This window comes from Malaya genurostris, chromosome 2, assembly GCF_030247185.1.
Source record: "Malaya genurostris strain Urasoe2022 chromosome 2, Malgen_1.1, whole genome shotgun sequence".
NCBI classification, from domain to species: Eukaryota; Metazoa; Arthropoda; class Insecta; order Diptera; family Culicidae; genus Malaya; species Malaya genurostris.
The window spans coordinates 196,254,110-196,271,913 of record NC_080571.1 but is presented as its reverse complement, the minus strand read 5'-3'; the positions used below and the strand labels follow the sequence as shown (position 1 = coordinate 196,271,913).

Sequence of the window (17,804 nt, the reverse complement as noted above, 5' to 3'; positions counted from 1 at the left end):
TTCGATTTGGCTTTTTTGAGAAAACGATTGAGATTCGAGAAACGATTCGATACTGGAGCTGGTATTCGAAAATCGGTGTAGCCGAAGTCAGACAAATTCACCTGAGTAGTTTACATTTGTTTCAAGATGTTTAAATATCAGTGTAGACATCTTTGAGAAATCGTAGTACGAGTTAAATTGTTGGATGCCTTCCGAATCGAAAACTGAATACACCCAAACCTCCATTTATGAACCTTATATATGTATGTATGTATGCTTACACACTCACTTGTTGGCGTATATGTGTATATATTTATACATATAAATGATCACTTTTACTTCACCAATATTTATATGTATTAAGAAATACAAATATTTGCTCACATGCGTACGTATATTAATAAATTTATACATATAAATTTATATATTATATATACATAATTTATACATATATAAGTCCAGTCCAGTCATCTCTGAGATCTCGACCTCTTACTTGACACCACACATACAGACACACACATGCACACGGACATTTGCTCAGTTCGTCGGCCCTCCGGGCCTCGGAAAAATTTTCAAAAGTTCGAGCGAATTCTATACCTATTTTTTATAAATATATATATATATATATATATATATATATATATATATATATATATATATATATATATATATATATATATATATATATATATATATATATATATATATATATATATATATATATATATATATATATATATATATATATATTATTTCTCAATGATAGTTGACCCGATGTTTGCAAACTTAGATTCAAACGAAAGGCCTAACGATCCCATAAATTGCCATTGACATTTGGGCGTTGGTGATTTCAACTTCCCCGGCCTGAAATGGTACCCTGCTTCCAACGGCTTTATGTTCGCTGACCCATTGAATTCTTCTTTTCACACTGGTATCGTCCATCTGCTTGACGGTTACAGTCTTAACCTATTGCGTCAAGTGAATCACGTCGAAAATGAGCATAACAGAATTCTCGATCTTTGCTTTTCAAGTAAATCCGATTTTGCACCCAGAATTTCCGAAGCAGCAATTCCTATAGTGAAATCCGTTAGATATCATCCTCCCCTGCACATTGTACTAGAATCAAATCAAACGCTGGATAACTGTAAAGTTTCTCAAACCGTCAGATACAATTTTAAAAGAGCCGACTACAACAGTATTGTTGCATTTCTTTCAAACGTGGACTGGACTGAAATTCTTGACAATGATGATATAAATTTTGCAGCGCAAACCTTTTCCAACGTTCTGATTTATGCAATTGACCAATATGTGCCAAAGCAAATCAGCCAGCTTTCCAGACAAGCACCGTGGCAATCCGCTGAGTTACGAAAATTAAAAAGTCTGAAAAGAACAGCTCTAAGGAAATATTCCAAGAAAGGTGGTTTTTTGCTCAGGCAAAACTATTTGGGAATAAATAAAGTTTATAAAAAAACAGCCAAACGATGTTATGCCAACTATTTGCGAAGTGTGCAGAGGAAATTAAAATCTAACTTTAAGTCGTTCTGGAAGCACGTTAATGAGCAAAGGAAAGAGCCAGATCTTCCTTCGTCTATGTACTACAACGATCAACCGACTTCTAGCTTGCAAGAAATCTGCGACATGTTTATGAAGAAATTCTCTGGGGTTTTTTCTAGAGATTTTTTATCAACGGATCAAATCTCCCAGGCAGCACGGAACGTTCCTGTTTTGAGTCAATCGTTGAATTTCATCAATGTTGATATTAGCTCTGTCCAAAAGGCTATCGTTAAAATGAAGTCTTCATATTCTCCTGGACCCGATGGCATCCCCGCTGTCGTCTTGACGAAATGTTCCAGCGGTATTGCAACACCCTTATGTCAACTGTTTCAACAGTCACTCACGACTGGAGTATTTCATGTTGTTTGGAAATCTTCTTATATGTTCCCAGTGCACAAAAAAGGAGACAGGAAGAATATCGACAACTATCGCGGCATTACCTTACTTAGTGCAATTCCTAAGCTGTTCGAACTGGTTGTTCTGGAACCCATTTTCAATCACTGCAAGCAGTATATCGTAGAAACTCAGCACGGATTCATGCCGAAACGCTCAACTGCTACTAATCTATTAAGCTTTACGACGTTTATAACAGATGCTATGTCAAACGGTTTTCAAACAGATGTTTTATATACGAACCTCTACGCTGCTTTTGACAAAATAAATCACGCTATTACTATCGCCAAACTGGACCGACTGGGTTTCGGTTCCTGTATTCTTCAGTGGACTGAATCGTACCTCTGCAATCGACGGTTGGCGGTTTAGATCGGTGATAATCTATCTAATGATTTTTTTGCTTTTTCTGGCATTCCACAAGGCAGTCATCTCGGACCACTGATTTTCCTCCTGTACTTCAATGACGTGAACTTTTTACTGAGTGTCCCACGATTATCATTTGCCGACGACCTTAAGTTATTCAAAATTATTAAGACAACTGAGGATGCCATTTCCCTCCAGAGTCAACTAGAAATTTTTTCGGAGTGGTGCGAGATTAATCGAATGACATTAAATATCAGTAAATGCTCGATCATCACGTTCACACGGAAAAGAACACCTATACGTTTCGACTATTGTCTCCGAGGATCTACGATAGATAGAGTCACATGTGCCAAGGATCTTGGGGTTTTTCTTGACGAACAACTGAACTACAAGCAACATATCTCGTACATTGTTGCAAAAGCTTCACGTTGCCTGGGATTTGTAATGAGAACTGCTAAGCACTTCACAGATATCTACTGTTTGAAGTCTCTCTACTGCTCGCTTGTACGTTCAACGCTCGAATATTGTTCGGCGGTATGGAACCCGCTTTACCATAATGGGAATATCAGAATCGAATCAATTCAGCGCAGATTTGTTCGTTTCGCTCTTCGCCAGTTACCATGGAATAATCCTCATCAGTTGCCGAGTTATGAAAGCCGCGGACTGCTTATCGGACTCGATACACTGAAGGTGCGACGTGATCTGTCCCGTGCATTGCTAATCGCCGACGTTTTGTTGAACAATGTCGATTGTTCAGCACTTCTTTGTCAAATAAACATAAATGTTCGCGCACGAGCTCTTCGCAACAACAACCTCCTCAGAATGCCTTTACGCCGCACTAATTATGGAATCAATGGCGCCATCATTGGATTGCAACGTTCTTTCAATGCTGTTTCGACGGGTTTCGATTTCCATGTCCCGCGCAGTCGAATTAAAACTAGTTTTTTAAATATACTTAGAAATAATCATTAGGACCATATTTTGTCTGTTGATTATGTATATTAGTAAATAAATAAATCCGATTTCAATTCTGGAATTACAGGGTGATGAGCATTAAAAAAAATTAAGTCGTCATTTTGATTGACGATGCAAGACACGTTAAAATCGTTTAATCGGGGCTCAAATCTGTTCCAATTTGAAGGTTTTGGTAGTTGATGGTCAAGTGAATTAACTTACTAATGTGCAAACAGCTTTTCTTAGAGCTAGCTAAACCGATTTTCATAAAGTTAGATTCGAATGCTTGCTCTCATTTACATTTTATTGGAATACAAATTCCGGTTTCGGAATTATAGCGTGATGTGTTCCCAAAATCTGAAAAATATTTATCATTTTAAACCAAAAATAGTCTTATGGTCTCATGAACTACTATTGAACTGTATCCGGGTCCGACATACATTTAAGGAATTACTGTGTGATGAGCGTTAAAACAATTACTATACGGAAGTATCGGAAATAATGACTCTAAAAATTCCGTAATGGAAATTGCTTCGAACTGCATCTATTTCTCTTATCAACTGCAATGGTAATGTTATAATTTCACTACTAGGTGGATTGAAACAGGTTTTTTTACTTTCACTAACTCCAAACGAGAAACAGAGCTAGAGTATAGATAGAAGCTCTATCAATGAAGCTGCTTCCAGAAAACAACAGTTTGATTAAACAGTTCCGGTACTGTTTCCCAACCAGGCATGCTTTCTTTGAACCCATAACATTGCTTCATTAAAGAAAATCGTTTTAGATCAATCTCGATTAATATACATTACCGTGCAGCATAAGCGTTCATTCATACGGGTTGCTTTAGGCAGAGATTTAAAGGTTGTAGAACGATAATGCAGCTAGGCTTCTTGTATACGTCACTTAATCGTGTTAAGGTTGACATGGATCCCCTTTCAAGCGAGTTTGAAATTCGTGTCGCGTTTAAATGTTGTTTTGTGCATTTATTTTAAGTTTTGCGTATTATTATTTTGATTTATCGTAGTTCGATTAAAGATTAATACCTTATGTCAACCGCTGAATAGAAATCGTTAAATATCAAGCTTTAATTTTGAATTGTGTAAAATGGCGACTCAATATAAAAAAATCACTATCCGAAGAAATAGTTTCGAGCATGTTTCTGATGTTGTTAATTGTATTTGAGTTTGTTTTAAATTGATTAAACTAAATGTGTGATGATCAAATTTAACAAAGCGGTAGTGATAAACGATTTCCCTCGTCGAAAAAAGTCCCTATGCATAACTGGAGCTTATTCAGGCATGGTTGAGTTGTGCCGCTTGGTTCTCGGGTTCGGTTCAAAGGTTCTCAGTTTTTTTTTAAATCACCTTACGTGAAATTTCCGAAACAGCAGATCATGATTCTTTTTTTTTTGCAGTCGTAGAAATTCATGAAACGTCAAGATCTGGTGTTATGCCGAAAATCATTCTACTTGAAAAGCATTGACTCTAGGAGTTTCAAATTTTTTGAATTGAAATGAGACTGACTTTTTAAATAAAATGTTATATCCAAATTGTAAATCAATTTAATAAACAAACGGACAAGTCGTTTATCATGAACTGATTCGCATGCTCAATTAAATTCCACGAATGTCTCTAAAGATGGTTAAAAACCAATTTACTGTTTACATCTACATTCCATTATCTGGTAATGGTGGTTGGTGCAGAAACAGCATAGATTGACGTCGATCAAAAAAAAACTCTTGCTTTCATATGGTGACTGCGCGATGAAACCGAAAGATGCAGAAGGAGAAAAAGCAAAGTGTTGGCAATTAAGTCGATGGTGGGAAATTGTATTTTGGTGTTGTTATTTTGCTTTCAGAAATCAGAAATTGATTTTTCATGCCATGATGTCCCGCAAGAAACCATACGAGCGGGCAAGTTATGTACTCGAAAGGCTTTCGACTCGAAAAATGGGCTTTTTCAAATTGCTTTTATTTAATTTCGCAATGATTTCTCTTATGCAATAGAGTTTCACGATGTTTTTATCGATCGACATCAAGTCAATCATGATAGTTGCGAATTTGAGAAGATGATTTCAGTGCAAATGATTTTAGCGATCCACCGCCTTGTAAAATACAATATGAATTAGAGTTAGCTCAGCATGATTTATTGTCCGAATTCGTTGAAATGGTGATAATGCGGACTGCAGTTTTAAAAAGAATTGCGAAAGTTTCTTTTTACGATCGTTCTTACTAACGGTCGTAAAAAACCTCTTAGTTTACTTCCACAAAAAGTTTACTGTTCTTATCAGCACGTTATTTAGTTTCGAATGCATTTCTCATGGAGTAATTCTTAAGAGGTGGATTAATTGAAGTATCTGAAAAGTTGTTTTTCTATAATATTTATCAATTTCAAACTAGAATTTTATATTTTTATTATCTCAGAACATCGACTACGCTGTGGTAGAAAAAGTACTGAATTGTAAATTGGATATTTTTCACCATTGGCTGTTTTATTTGGTTTATAAAGTGATAGCATTATTCAACACAAGACTTCCGTTTAGTTTATGAAGAAATGCTGATATATTCTTTATGTTTCTATACTTGAGTTATATTACCAATCATATACATTTATAAAAATATGTATCCTCAACCTCGTGAAATAATTAGTCAGCAGTACGACAGCGGACAAACATCTAATTCCACTGATCACGATTTCACTTACCATTCGGTAGCTACGCTAAATCGCAAGGGGACAATATTTTCTACTCTTTATCTACAGTAGACCGTTAAAAACACGAGAGACTTCACGCTTGGCGTTTGGCATATGTGGATAGAATACCAAAGAAGGCCAGTTTAGCAGGCAAGCGTAGGAGCAGTGAGTGTGGAGTGAGTGGGGTTTTTAATTGCCATGACTGGCGCTGGCGGAGCTAACGGCGGTGCGTTTGGTCTCGGTTATGTCGCAAAATAGACCAGTGTGTCATGCAACAGATTTCCATCTACTCAAACTACTCAAACACTGATCCATCTCATCTCATCGTGCAGCATCTTCTGTCTGTATAGTTATGATGATTTCTACTCAAATAACCGGCCACTGAAGGCGAACAGCTGATGAGTACCACAATCAACGTTTACTTGCGAGTCATTACGAGCGTGACAAAGATGATGATGATGATGATGATGATGGTGGTGGTGGTAGCTTATAAGAGCTCTTAAGCTGGGTTGATTTTTCTTTCTCGGCTATTTTCCACTTGTGGGAGCTGTCCGTCAATTGTCTTTGAATGGAATAATGGCTCTCAAGCAGCTTCTCAAGCGAAAGTGTTTGTGATCAAAACCTTTCGTATCCAAGAAGTGTCCATGAATTCACGAAACGTGAAATTAATGTCAGCTAAAAGTGTTTACCCGACATGAATATTTCATGATCTGAACAATTTATCTGAATTCTTCATTCAGACCGATTACTGACAATATAGGAATTATTTCCAAATGCTTTTTCCAATATTTCGCGTCATTATATTAGCAGTTAGTCCATATTTCGAATTGTATAAGTAACCATTGCTCCGATCGTATTGCACAACAATCTGAAATATTTATTACACAATAATTAGAACATCATTTATTGCCATGAAAACAAAAACTGAAAAACTGAACTGAACTGTTTTTTTTTAGTGGATCTTATAATTTACCGGTATAGTCATAGCAACTAGTTAAAAATTCCAAATGAATTTTTGCTTTGCGAGCAAGTCACCAAGTTTTCACTTATCAAGTGAGCAATGAATGCACTACTTTTTATACACAGTTCGAAAAAATCTTGTGATTTTACATCTTAAACGATGCTTATAAATGTAGTGTCATCTAAATGATGAAAAAAAAAACATATTGAGAAATAAGTCGGTGTAGAAGTATTTTGTAGAATGCTTCTTAAAAATCATGATTGGCGTCCATAAATCGAAAAAGTAGCGGTCAATAAATCGAAGCAGTATAGATAGATGTTTTTATATCATTCTGTTTGTTTTTTTTTAATTTTTTGAGTTGAAATGAAACCACCATTGTTTAAAGTCAGTAAAAATCTGCCCTTTAGTAGCTGTAAAACCATCCCAAAGTAACAAACAACAAAAAGGAAAACATTGGGGTTTGGTATTTTACACGTAGAAAGTGTGTGCAAAATTTGAAAAAAAATGGGTGCAGTAATTTTGGAAATACGATGGACACGGACTTTCAAAACCTACATTCGAGAAAAAAGCGTTTTAAGTTTTTTGTCTATAAAATCGAAGGAAGTAATTTATTACTATAGGGAGCCCGAAGGCTCTAACATTATCAAAAACCTGTTTTAATCCACCTAGTGGTGTAATGATGCCTTTCTCATGTACATATAATATTGTGGTATTCTATTCAAAATTTTTCGCTTCGATTTTTGAAAGAAACCTAGAGATTGTTTGTGTATAAAATACAGAATAAAACAGTGCTTTGATTGCGTAAATCATCCTTAAGAAAACGAAGTGGGTTCACTATTATATGCACTTCCGGCACCGGAACCCGAGAAGCGGTATAATCAAAGTCGTTTCTTACGGCCACCAACTAACATGACACACAAACTCTACTAGTACGCACTCTAAATTACGATTTAAATGTTTGTTGCATCCGAAAATATTTTAAGTGACGGTGTACAATATTGAACACACTTTACCGTATAACTGCGGAACCAGAAGTCGGATCCGGATGAAATTAAGGAATTCAGTATGGGACCGGAAGACTTTTCATTTGAATCTAAGTTTGTGGAAATCGGTCAAACCATCGCTGAGAAAAGTGAGTGAGATCCATTTTGATATATATGACCACTATTTCCGGTACTTCCGGAACTGGATACCGGGAATCGGTTTGTTTAGTTGCCTACTGATAATGACTATCGATTTGTGTAGTTTTGATATCAGTTTAGGAAATTTTTCACGTATTTTGTTTCGTCGGTTTAAGTGACGGTGTACAATATTGAACACACTTTACCCTATAACTCCGGAACCGGAAGTCGGATCCGGATGAAATTCAAGAATTCCGTATGCACGGAGAACCCTTCGATCATAAAATTGCGATATCGCAGTTTTTGATTTTTGCGACAGTTGATTTAACTAATTTCTCTTTGATTCAACCAATATGGTTTTTGATTTGCATATATTCAAGTAGTTGAAAAATATGTTGTTTTGAATGCTGTCAAATGCCGGAGACAGTTGAAAGCAAAACAATAATCGCAATGCAAAATCAGCAACTTTTTTAGTTGAAATCTATTTGCGTCGCTTCAAAATGTCAAAACATCGATGGTTAAAGCGTTTGGTGAAATTGTGTTCATTCAATTTGAGAAATTAGTGATAACAAGTGTTTATCTAACAGCGGTGTTGTGATAAAGTTAACCTTGTGTAAGATGAAAAAGATTTGGCGACAAATTAGAAAATGTTAATGAATCTCGATCATCTCGTAATCTTTCAGGCAGTGTTGGTGATTGCCGAAAACTTGACAGAAGCTGCTATATTGCTATCTATATTGTATGCAACCTTTTCAATCCGGTAGAAGATGCTACAAGAACTCGAGTCTCTCAATGCATGAACCGTGAGAGAATTTTGCTACATTTCTTCGCTCCACTTCATACTCTGAGTATTTCACGACCTTAAAAAAAATTACAGTCTGATAATGATCGTTGCTGTGTGGAGTTTCCCAAGAGAGAACGAAAGTTGACAATTCTCGCAGAAAATCGAATCGATGAGTCAACTTGATGATTCTCATACTAGGTTGAAATATTTCAAAACCCTTGTGTGGAGCATTCACAGACATTTTCATAGACACAACTTATACAAAGTTATATGCACATAGTTAGAATAAGCGACAATAGTAAAATGATTCTATCGCAATTATCAACTGCCTGTATAGAATCGGATCGCGAAACGAAAATAAGCGACCGTTTGTTGCTTCAGAGAGGATCCCCACAGCAGCGTGCTAACCTTTGATTCTCAGAAATGTCATCGAGAGAAATTCGCTCTCGCACTGGTGTCGATTCTATGTTAAATGAGCCATGCCGGGTTTTTGTTGTTGCGATGATATTCGTCTCTGTTTTATGGCACTGATTCAATCGTGTGAAAAGTTGCCAGTGAGCGTTCTTTGATACGATAAAAGCCATCCTTGCTTTCAGGTATGCACAAAAATTTTATGCTTCAAATTCGATCATTGTTTTACTCCCAGCAGACTGTTTTACTTCCAGCTGTTTGATACCAACGAATGTTCAGGCATTAGCAATAAAACGATTTTTGACATGAATACAATTTAAAAAGTAACAGGAGCGAAGGGTTTCAAACACACAAAACGCGCTGCGATTGAATGGCGCGTTTGAATTGCCGTCGCAAAATTCTAATTCCCAGTGGTTGATGCACCCACGCTCATATAAATTGACTAAAATTATCAGTGCATAACTTTAGTTCAACCGTTTGAAGGTATCATCTTTCAATACTCATTTTAGGTAAATTTAATAATTTCGCTAATTTTCTCGCCCCTCCGGGCACTTTTGCTGATTAAAAACGTTTTTCTACATCAATCATTTCCGATCGATTCAGAAGTATTTTTTTAGAATTTAGATCTTTACTGATCTCGACTTTACATGATCATGATCACACAAATTAAAAATCACTTAGAGATCAGATCAGTTCTGATTTCGTAATGATAATTTGTTCCTTGGTTAAGATCACTTGAAATCAGCAGTGATCGGTGGTTTTCCCAGCCCTAATGATATTACATGTCAATATAAAATACTGTTTATATTTTAATAACGATATTTATTACATCAATCTCAACATACCGAGTTTATTTCAAATAGATCATGACGTGTATCAGTAAGTATATTTTGATTATTTTCGCAGATCAATAACATTGTTCGAGTTGATTCAACTATTTGCAATGTCTAAAACAAATAAAACCGATTTAGTTTTCAACTAACAGAATTTTGTTTCAATAACAACACCAGTTATTTCAACTAAAATATTTGTAGAAATTGAAAGGTATGGTCCTCACTAATTGACAGCATTTTTTTTTTCAAACAGTTAAATTAGTTGTTTCAACCATCGTTTCTGCTAATCGAAAAACAAAAATGGCAGTTTAGTTTAAAACAACAATCGATTAGTTGTACCATTAGTTACCCATTCGAATTCAGAAAATCAACTAATGTTCTGGTTGAAATGGGATCGCGGGTAGTTCCGTGTACGATCGACGTCCTGTTTTATGCAATATTTTCTATTCGCATATAAATAAAGGGTTGATTTTTAAAATGGAATAAACTTATATTTTGCCAAATTCTTGTCGTACTAACCGAAGGTTTGTGGTAAACAGTGGTAACTGAAAGCCAGGACTTTTCATAGTCATATACAAAATAAATAGTTTTTCAAGCTGTATTGATTCTACTTGGAGTTGATCGCCTTTCAAAAATTTTGCCCACGTTAACTTAAAACTAATCCTACCTCCCTCGCAGACAACTATTTAACTTTTGCTAAATTCCAGTGAGTGTACGTGATTTATGAATGACCACTTATGAAATGCAAGAAAAATTGGTTCCACTTGTGGTTCACATAAAAATAATCGATTTTTGACCAGGACCGTTTATTTTGGTTTGGCTTTTTCAGGAATGGAAAACATATCCACACCCAGTAATTGAAATAATACCCCAATTTCCACAGTCAGCATTTGGCGCAACGTACCGAGATTTGCTTTATTTACCACCAGGTAAATCGAAGTGATCGACAAATAGTAAACGAGTTTCACTCAAACTTCGCCCGCCTAACCACAGAACAGGTATTGGATCCTTTGCGGACGGGCTTCCACAATCTGCATCATTTCATCTCGTACATAGCACACGGTCGATTCATCGGATTAAACCACACACCGCGTTGAGAGGAGGAATTATTGGTCTGCAGCACAAAGAACTTTTCAAAGAGACCAACATCGTGCTGAGCTCACCGTAAAGCTGTGCGCTGTTCATTTTATCGTTGTATGGTGAATAATGTTTCAGGTCAAATCGTGTCGATTTATTCTTGTGATAAAGTTTGTGAACAGAAAGAGAAACATTTAGTTCAGTCGCATGCTTGTCATGTTGTTCAAATGATTAAATTACTCAAGTTTTCTTGGAATTTCATTGTGGGGCTATGGTTTGATTGCTGTTAAACAATTCATTTTGATATAATCAAAACATCGATGCTACCTGTTATCTCAAATATGAGAGCAACAGTTCATAGCATGAAACAATTGGTGATGTGATAAAAAGATGAATGTTCCCTTGCGTTTAGCTGCTAAAGTAAAACTGTTCGAACGTTGTTGAACTATCAAATAAAATAGTGGTTTTCACTTACTTTTAGAGTTGCCTTTTCGCTCGAAACGCCAGCACTGCTAAAATCCGACGTGTGATCCAAAATCCGGATCCACACTCCGTTCAGTACGTTTCAAAAAATGTACCGCACCCACGTGTTTTCTCGCCTACTGCTGCTGGTGCTGCATGCTGCTGGCAATAGCAAAGGTTTTAGTAGTTTGGAAAATCGTCACAGACACATGGTAATCGGTTTTACTTTTCTCTCTCTCTCTCTCTCTCTCTCTCTCTCTCTCTTACACCGTTCTTCTGGCACTAAATTTGCTACACCGCACCGATAGGACCGCAAAAGGTAAAAGCACCGGCACAACACGACCGAGCTATTAAAGCTGCATGGTGGTAAACACACTCTCGCTGCGCCACACGACACTTGCGCACAAATAATCTCCGTCTACCGTCGCACCATCAGCACTTTGCCCGCTTCGCTAACGCCGCTAACACCCGAGAAATCAGAGATTAGTCGCTGACACAATAAATTTGATCTTTCTTATTAAATTATTTCACCGATTTTCTCGTTTCCTAGATTTTTCACACTTTCATGCGAGTGATAGTTTCAAAGATATTCATCTATTTTTCATCGTTTGCTTTCTAAGCAAGATTGACACTTTTTTGTAACCCACTCGAAAGTTTGTAGTTATATTTTCGTTATTTCAATTTTGAAGTCAGCGTAAAATGTTGGCTCAAGATATTGAGTAAAATTTTCCAAACAACTTTTGCTCGCCGAAAACAACTAATTCTGATATCGTGAGAAAATTAATAAAAAACTTGTGGTTTTTTTTTAATATGATGAATTTTAGGATTGTGTACGATAATGAGTCGCGCGGCGCCGTCTTTCGGAAGTGAGAAAAGAAATTTTAATCACTTCCAGATGTAATGGTTTCACGATGAGTTGCGTTTATTTCACTGTTCCGATCTACACTATCCACTGAATGGGGCACGCCAAAAAGCTGTGCAATATTGTAGGCGCTAATGGTTTTATAATTAGTTTAATAGTGTTCACTGTTTTCCCACGAGTTGGCGACGATAGGTCTCACTCACTCCGGCATATTTCGCTGGCTCATTTTCGAATGTCAGCTGATCAATTTTCTCTTGGATAGATAAATTTCATTTTCCGTGGTACGCCACAGAAGGTCACGCGATGAAAGCCTGTAAAGAAAAGTAAAAATGTGTCAATTATTTTCGAGTCGGAATGCCACCCACCTCTATTCTGTTTTTTTCGATCTGGGCAGTGGCCAATGATAAAGATTGTCGTTCGAGGTGGATGGTGTGAAGGTTATCGTGTTTTTGGCATGAAATAGAAATTTTTCCCTCATTTCCCTCGGGTGGAAAATTGTTACACAATCGATCTGTGAAACGAGTGGAATACCGGGAAATATAATTCTCGCACCATTTCCGATTTTTTTCCGATGATTTCAGAAGTTAGCTCGCGTAAATTTAAATCATCAAAGAATCTGTCATTCTGATCGGACTAATTATAGTCAAATTAGGCTACTCGAAGAGCTAGCAAACGATCCATGAAAGCTACGATAATTTCTTTTCCGTTGTTGACCAAGGAAATCCTCACTGCCAAAAACGACTCATGAAAAAAGGACGAATGTTTCGGTGCTGGGATACCGATAGTTGCTCGTTTTTAGGCAGCTTCCGTTTTAAGACAACGAGCAGCAAAACGTAGTGACAAAATTGTTCCAACCGATCCGTACACATGCGTGTTGTGTAGCTGCTCAATTGACTGACAGTGACAGAAGGCTGGGGATGAGCTAGTGGTCAGACGGCAAAAACAGAGAACATGCTGTATTCGAATACTATTTTGCTTTTAGTTTAATGTTGCATCAATAATTTATTTGTACATCCAAGTTACACAAAAGTTTTCTATACTTCGAAAGAGAATCGAAGTATAGTAATGTTGCCAGAAAAATATTGTTTTTTTATCAGTTTTCCAATCGTGCCTTCTGTTAAAACCAATGTATGATAATCTAATAATAGATAGTAAAACGATAATCAAACTACAAGAAATATGAAGTAAGTATAATCACTTTTCTCCGTGATGGTTGAATCGATTTTCATAAATTTTGTTCATATGAATCAGGAATCAAAACTGATTGGCTCAAGTGGTACGTTCTCTTAGTTATTAAAGATTTGTGCCTTGCCGTGGCTTCTCATCATTTTCCTGATGGGAATGGAAGGATACAAAGAACTTGGAAGGGAAATGTGAAGTGGGTGAGGTGGGAAAACAGCACAAAGCGAAAAAAAATAATAAATCGGCATCCACGAAAGAAATCTGAACAATCTGCAGGTGCCAAAATGCACAGTTAAATAAATCTCCAACCCTCGAGAGGATTTAGCGATTTTACAAAAGCGACACCACTCTGCTTTCCTGGAAGCACGCAGAACGATTCGCAATATGTATGAATAGAAGTAAATTCGGCACCCCATAAAGGATAGCAAACAATATGCTAAAACCTTTTAGGGTAGAAACAGAAGGGATTCATTAACTCCAAGAAGAACGACCAACTTTTCTGACTGTTGCTCCTTACCATGTTGGGTGAAAAATGATAGAATATCCTTCATTTTTAGCTCACCATATTCAACCATGTATGGAAAACCAAAAACTCGGATACGTAGTTGGGACAATGCGAGACAGTTAAATATCAGACTCTATGAAGTACGTAATCGCACTTGAACAAATCACAAAAATAATACTCAGCACGGTGAAAAGTAACTATGTGATGGTTGAGTTTGCAATGTCCAGTCAGAGTTCTAACCAGAATCCTGCAATGATGCTTGGAAAAATGCTGTTGTCTGAGCGCAAGTTTGCAAGCTGTGACAGTAGCTGGCATGTTCGGATGCAGCCCAAGAACGAATTCAGTGCTTTATCTAGTTGACAGTTGTGAAGCTGGATCTTTCTCTCGTGGTACCAGCTTTAGCCAACTCGCTCGAGATAGCTGATGACTGACAATTTCCAGCATCCAAATTTTCATCGGCGGGTTAAATTCCAACTGTATCATCTATCTTATGACGTCCTGTCTCGTGGAATGAAGATGCAATAGACCGGTTATACGGCAAATATACCGAAAATAGACATATTTTTCTGTCTATGTCTTCAATTAGTCAATCTTTTGCAGGTTTCGACATTAATTTGCACTCTATTAGCTAGTGCAACAGTATGAATTTATTTGCAAGAAGAGGGAAATTGCCCACCATTCTGTTAATATGACTGATAACTCTCCGAAAATCGCAATTTTTTAAAACTGGTGAAATGGAAGATGAACAACAAACAAAATACCACGTTTGAGGGGATGCATAATTTAAAAATTGGCATTTATTTCAAAGCTAAAATTATAAAAAGATTTTGTCAATTTGAATAAGCGTGGGGAAATTTCGGAGCAATGTAAAGTCCTGACATTTCATTCCTAGTAGTACATTTCTATTGACACTAAGAACCCTTCCAGATCGTGGCTCAAACATTGGCTTATAAGACCAGCGCTGTATGCATTGAACCACCAACCTGGGGTTTCGAGCCGCTTTCAATTGAAACTATTTCAGCAAATATTGTGTGAAACATAACACTTTAATAATGTACCGCGGCGATATTACCGATAAATGATAAAAATAGTTTGAAATTCCATCGAAGTAATGTTTTCTTTTTTTCTTGATAATTCGTTATTTCATGTATGAATATAAAAAAAATAAATGAGGAGAATAATAGCTACCCATGAGTTAGAGAACCAAATTGTTTCCACATACAAGACAAATTTTAGCTATTTAATTTTACGCAAAAATGTTGAAAAATTAATGGAGCATTTTAAATCACTAAAAAACTTTTGGAATTTGAAAAAAACACTCGATTATTGCAGAGAGCACAAAAAAGACAAATCAATTACCTGTGCAGTAGATATGTGCTTTTGTGGCTCAGTCAATTAACGGGCGTGCTTTGTGAACTTAAAATTCTATCCGCAGCTAGTTTTGTTTTTAAATTTTCGTTACATTGAACTTTCAAATCGTACAATTTATATGATATTCGCGTGAACCGTGACGCTCTATTAAGTTACTTTTCTACATTTGAAAAATCACAATCGAGAAACAAATTTATTCAAAGAAAAGTTGTATTTTTCAAATATAGCCATTTAAATCGACCGTCCTAATCAAAACAAAAAATTACCATACCATTCGTTCAATGATATCACTAAATTTACAGAACTTTTCGGAAGTTGTTTGACATTTGAAGGAAATATATATTACTGAAAACTCAGTAATCAATTGAATTACCGATCGGTCAGCTGTTGAAAATTCGGTAAAAACTCTGATATAGCGAATCATTCGCTGTTATGTGTGTGTATTTGCAAATGTAATTTCCAATAAAATATTTTTGCATCTCAATTTGAAAATGTGGGAAGCGTTCGTTGTTCTGATCTAAATTATATTATTTAAAGATTCAATTTTTCGATACGAATATTTTCTTACACTGCGATCTCTCATGATATTTTCTGGTATGATTTTAGCAAAGATACATTCATTGATACTAAAAACAAAAGGAAAAAATCTCGGGGGCACCTTATAGAATGAGTTAAATCACGATTTTTCGAACAACTTAAGTGACTTAATTTTCTTGTATAAATCGTGACTAATACACTTTAATCTTAAGGAGAAAAAATTGGGAAACGCATCAAAACAATTTTGAGTGCCAGGTTAAAAAAAAACGGATTTCTCAAATCTCCCTTCTCTTCAATAAACTAATAGTCCATTCTGTACTGTGGCATATCTTTTTTTAAATTTAAAAGATATTTTGTCAAATGTATCTCCGAAAGTGAGTTGTAAATGTGTCAATATTGGCAAATTAACCAAAAATGATAATAATAATCAACTTGAAAAATGTGGAGCAATAATTTATTTCATTCGGAAGCTAACAATTCGTTTTGAATTCCTATCCTATCCTTATTTAATCTTACAGTTTTCAGCAAAATTGGGATGATCCTATTTGCCTGTCTCTACACCGCCGCATTCACCAATTTTTCACTTTGTTAACTTTCATTGCCAGCAGCAAATGTTGTCATCCCTTGCTCTTGCAGAGAAAGTATGTGTTTCTAGTTTCGAATCAAATCAGACTCCGGAAATCGTCTGGAGTAACTTACCAGAACAGGAATGAGGAAATCACGTTACTTTGCAATTTTGATTTTAACTCATTGTCCTTGTGGAGTAGTAAGGAAAATAACGTGTTTCGTGAATAGCCTTCAATACACTTCTACACTAAGAACACCTGCGTGAGTGTTCCATTCACCCACAGTCTCCACTCCATGCGACACATCTGTTAACCACTGCCCATCAGAAAACACATGTTTTTATCTACCAAGCGAAATCTTGTCACAACGATATACAAACACTAGGACTAGGTGGTCGAAAAGAATCGCAAAAGGGGAACCCATTCCGTATGTACACAAAAGATTATCGTAAATAACTACAAAGATTATGCTAAATATACATTAAAATGGGAAGAATTGAAAGGCATAAAAACAAGCTCTCAGAAAGTATACGCACACAGGGAACTAAATTCTCTCACTGGAACAGTTCGCACTGCTTCCTCGGTAATAACAATTCTTCTTGAAGTCTCTTCTCGCGTCGCTCTCCGGACACGCGCTGCGACGAAGATACGGAATAACCCCCTTTGACCCCGTCCGGCTAGAAAGATGTCTCGCGCGCGCGGATGACGGCACCGCCAGTGGGCGAACGAATAGGGGGCAAAGCTTTCCTTCCTGAATAACCACAGATCAAAAGTGAGAGCTGGCGAGAAGAGACAATATATACAACTCGAGCACAAATACACACCAAACAAAATCTTCTCCCGATACAAAAAAAACGCAAAACAACTACGTTTTCCCGAAAACCTGACCGTCGCGACTCACGTTCCAAACTGGACTAGTTCGACACGAGCCGCGTGATGTCTACCGCGCTCTCCTCGGCACAAATATAAGAGCTAAGAGATACCAGCGTAACGGCAAATGCCGGCGCTATTACACATGCGCCAACTGAACGACCAAGTTGCCATTAACGGTGAGTATCGCACTCCAGTCGGTAGTTGCACTGAGTTACCCTTTTCATCAATAGTTCACGCGCAACACACAAACAAACATTCGTTGGATTGAAATAGAATAGGGGAATCGGGGATAATAAGCGTTTATAGACTAAATTTTTGATGAATTT

At 36.6% G+C, this 17,804-nt stretch overlaps 1 protein-coding gene across 11 annotated transcripts in view; it reads right to left on the bottom strand.

Moving 5' to 3' along the window:
* The window catches only part of LOC131433166 (putative uncharacterized protein DDB_G0277255), a 320,286-nt gene extending 302,749 nt beyond the window's left edge, over positions 1-17,537 (bottom strand). For 7 of the 11 annotated variants that reach the window (XR_009230033.1, XM_058600033.1, XM_058600034.1 and 4 more), the window contains exons 1-2: positions 17,142-17,537; positions 11,596-12,755 (exon numbers count right to left, since the gene is read on the bottom strand). The gene's annotated coding sequence lies outside the window, so the exon portion shown is untranslated. Of the gene's footprint in view, positions 1-11,595; positions 12,756-16,738; positions 17,062-17,141 lie in introns of all 11 variants that reach the window. The other 4 variants (XM_058600030.1, XM_058600029.1, XM_058600031.1 and 1 more) reach the window with 4 other exon arrangements.
* Between the last annotated feature and the right edge of the window lie 267 nt (positions 17,538-17,804).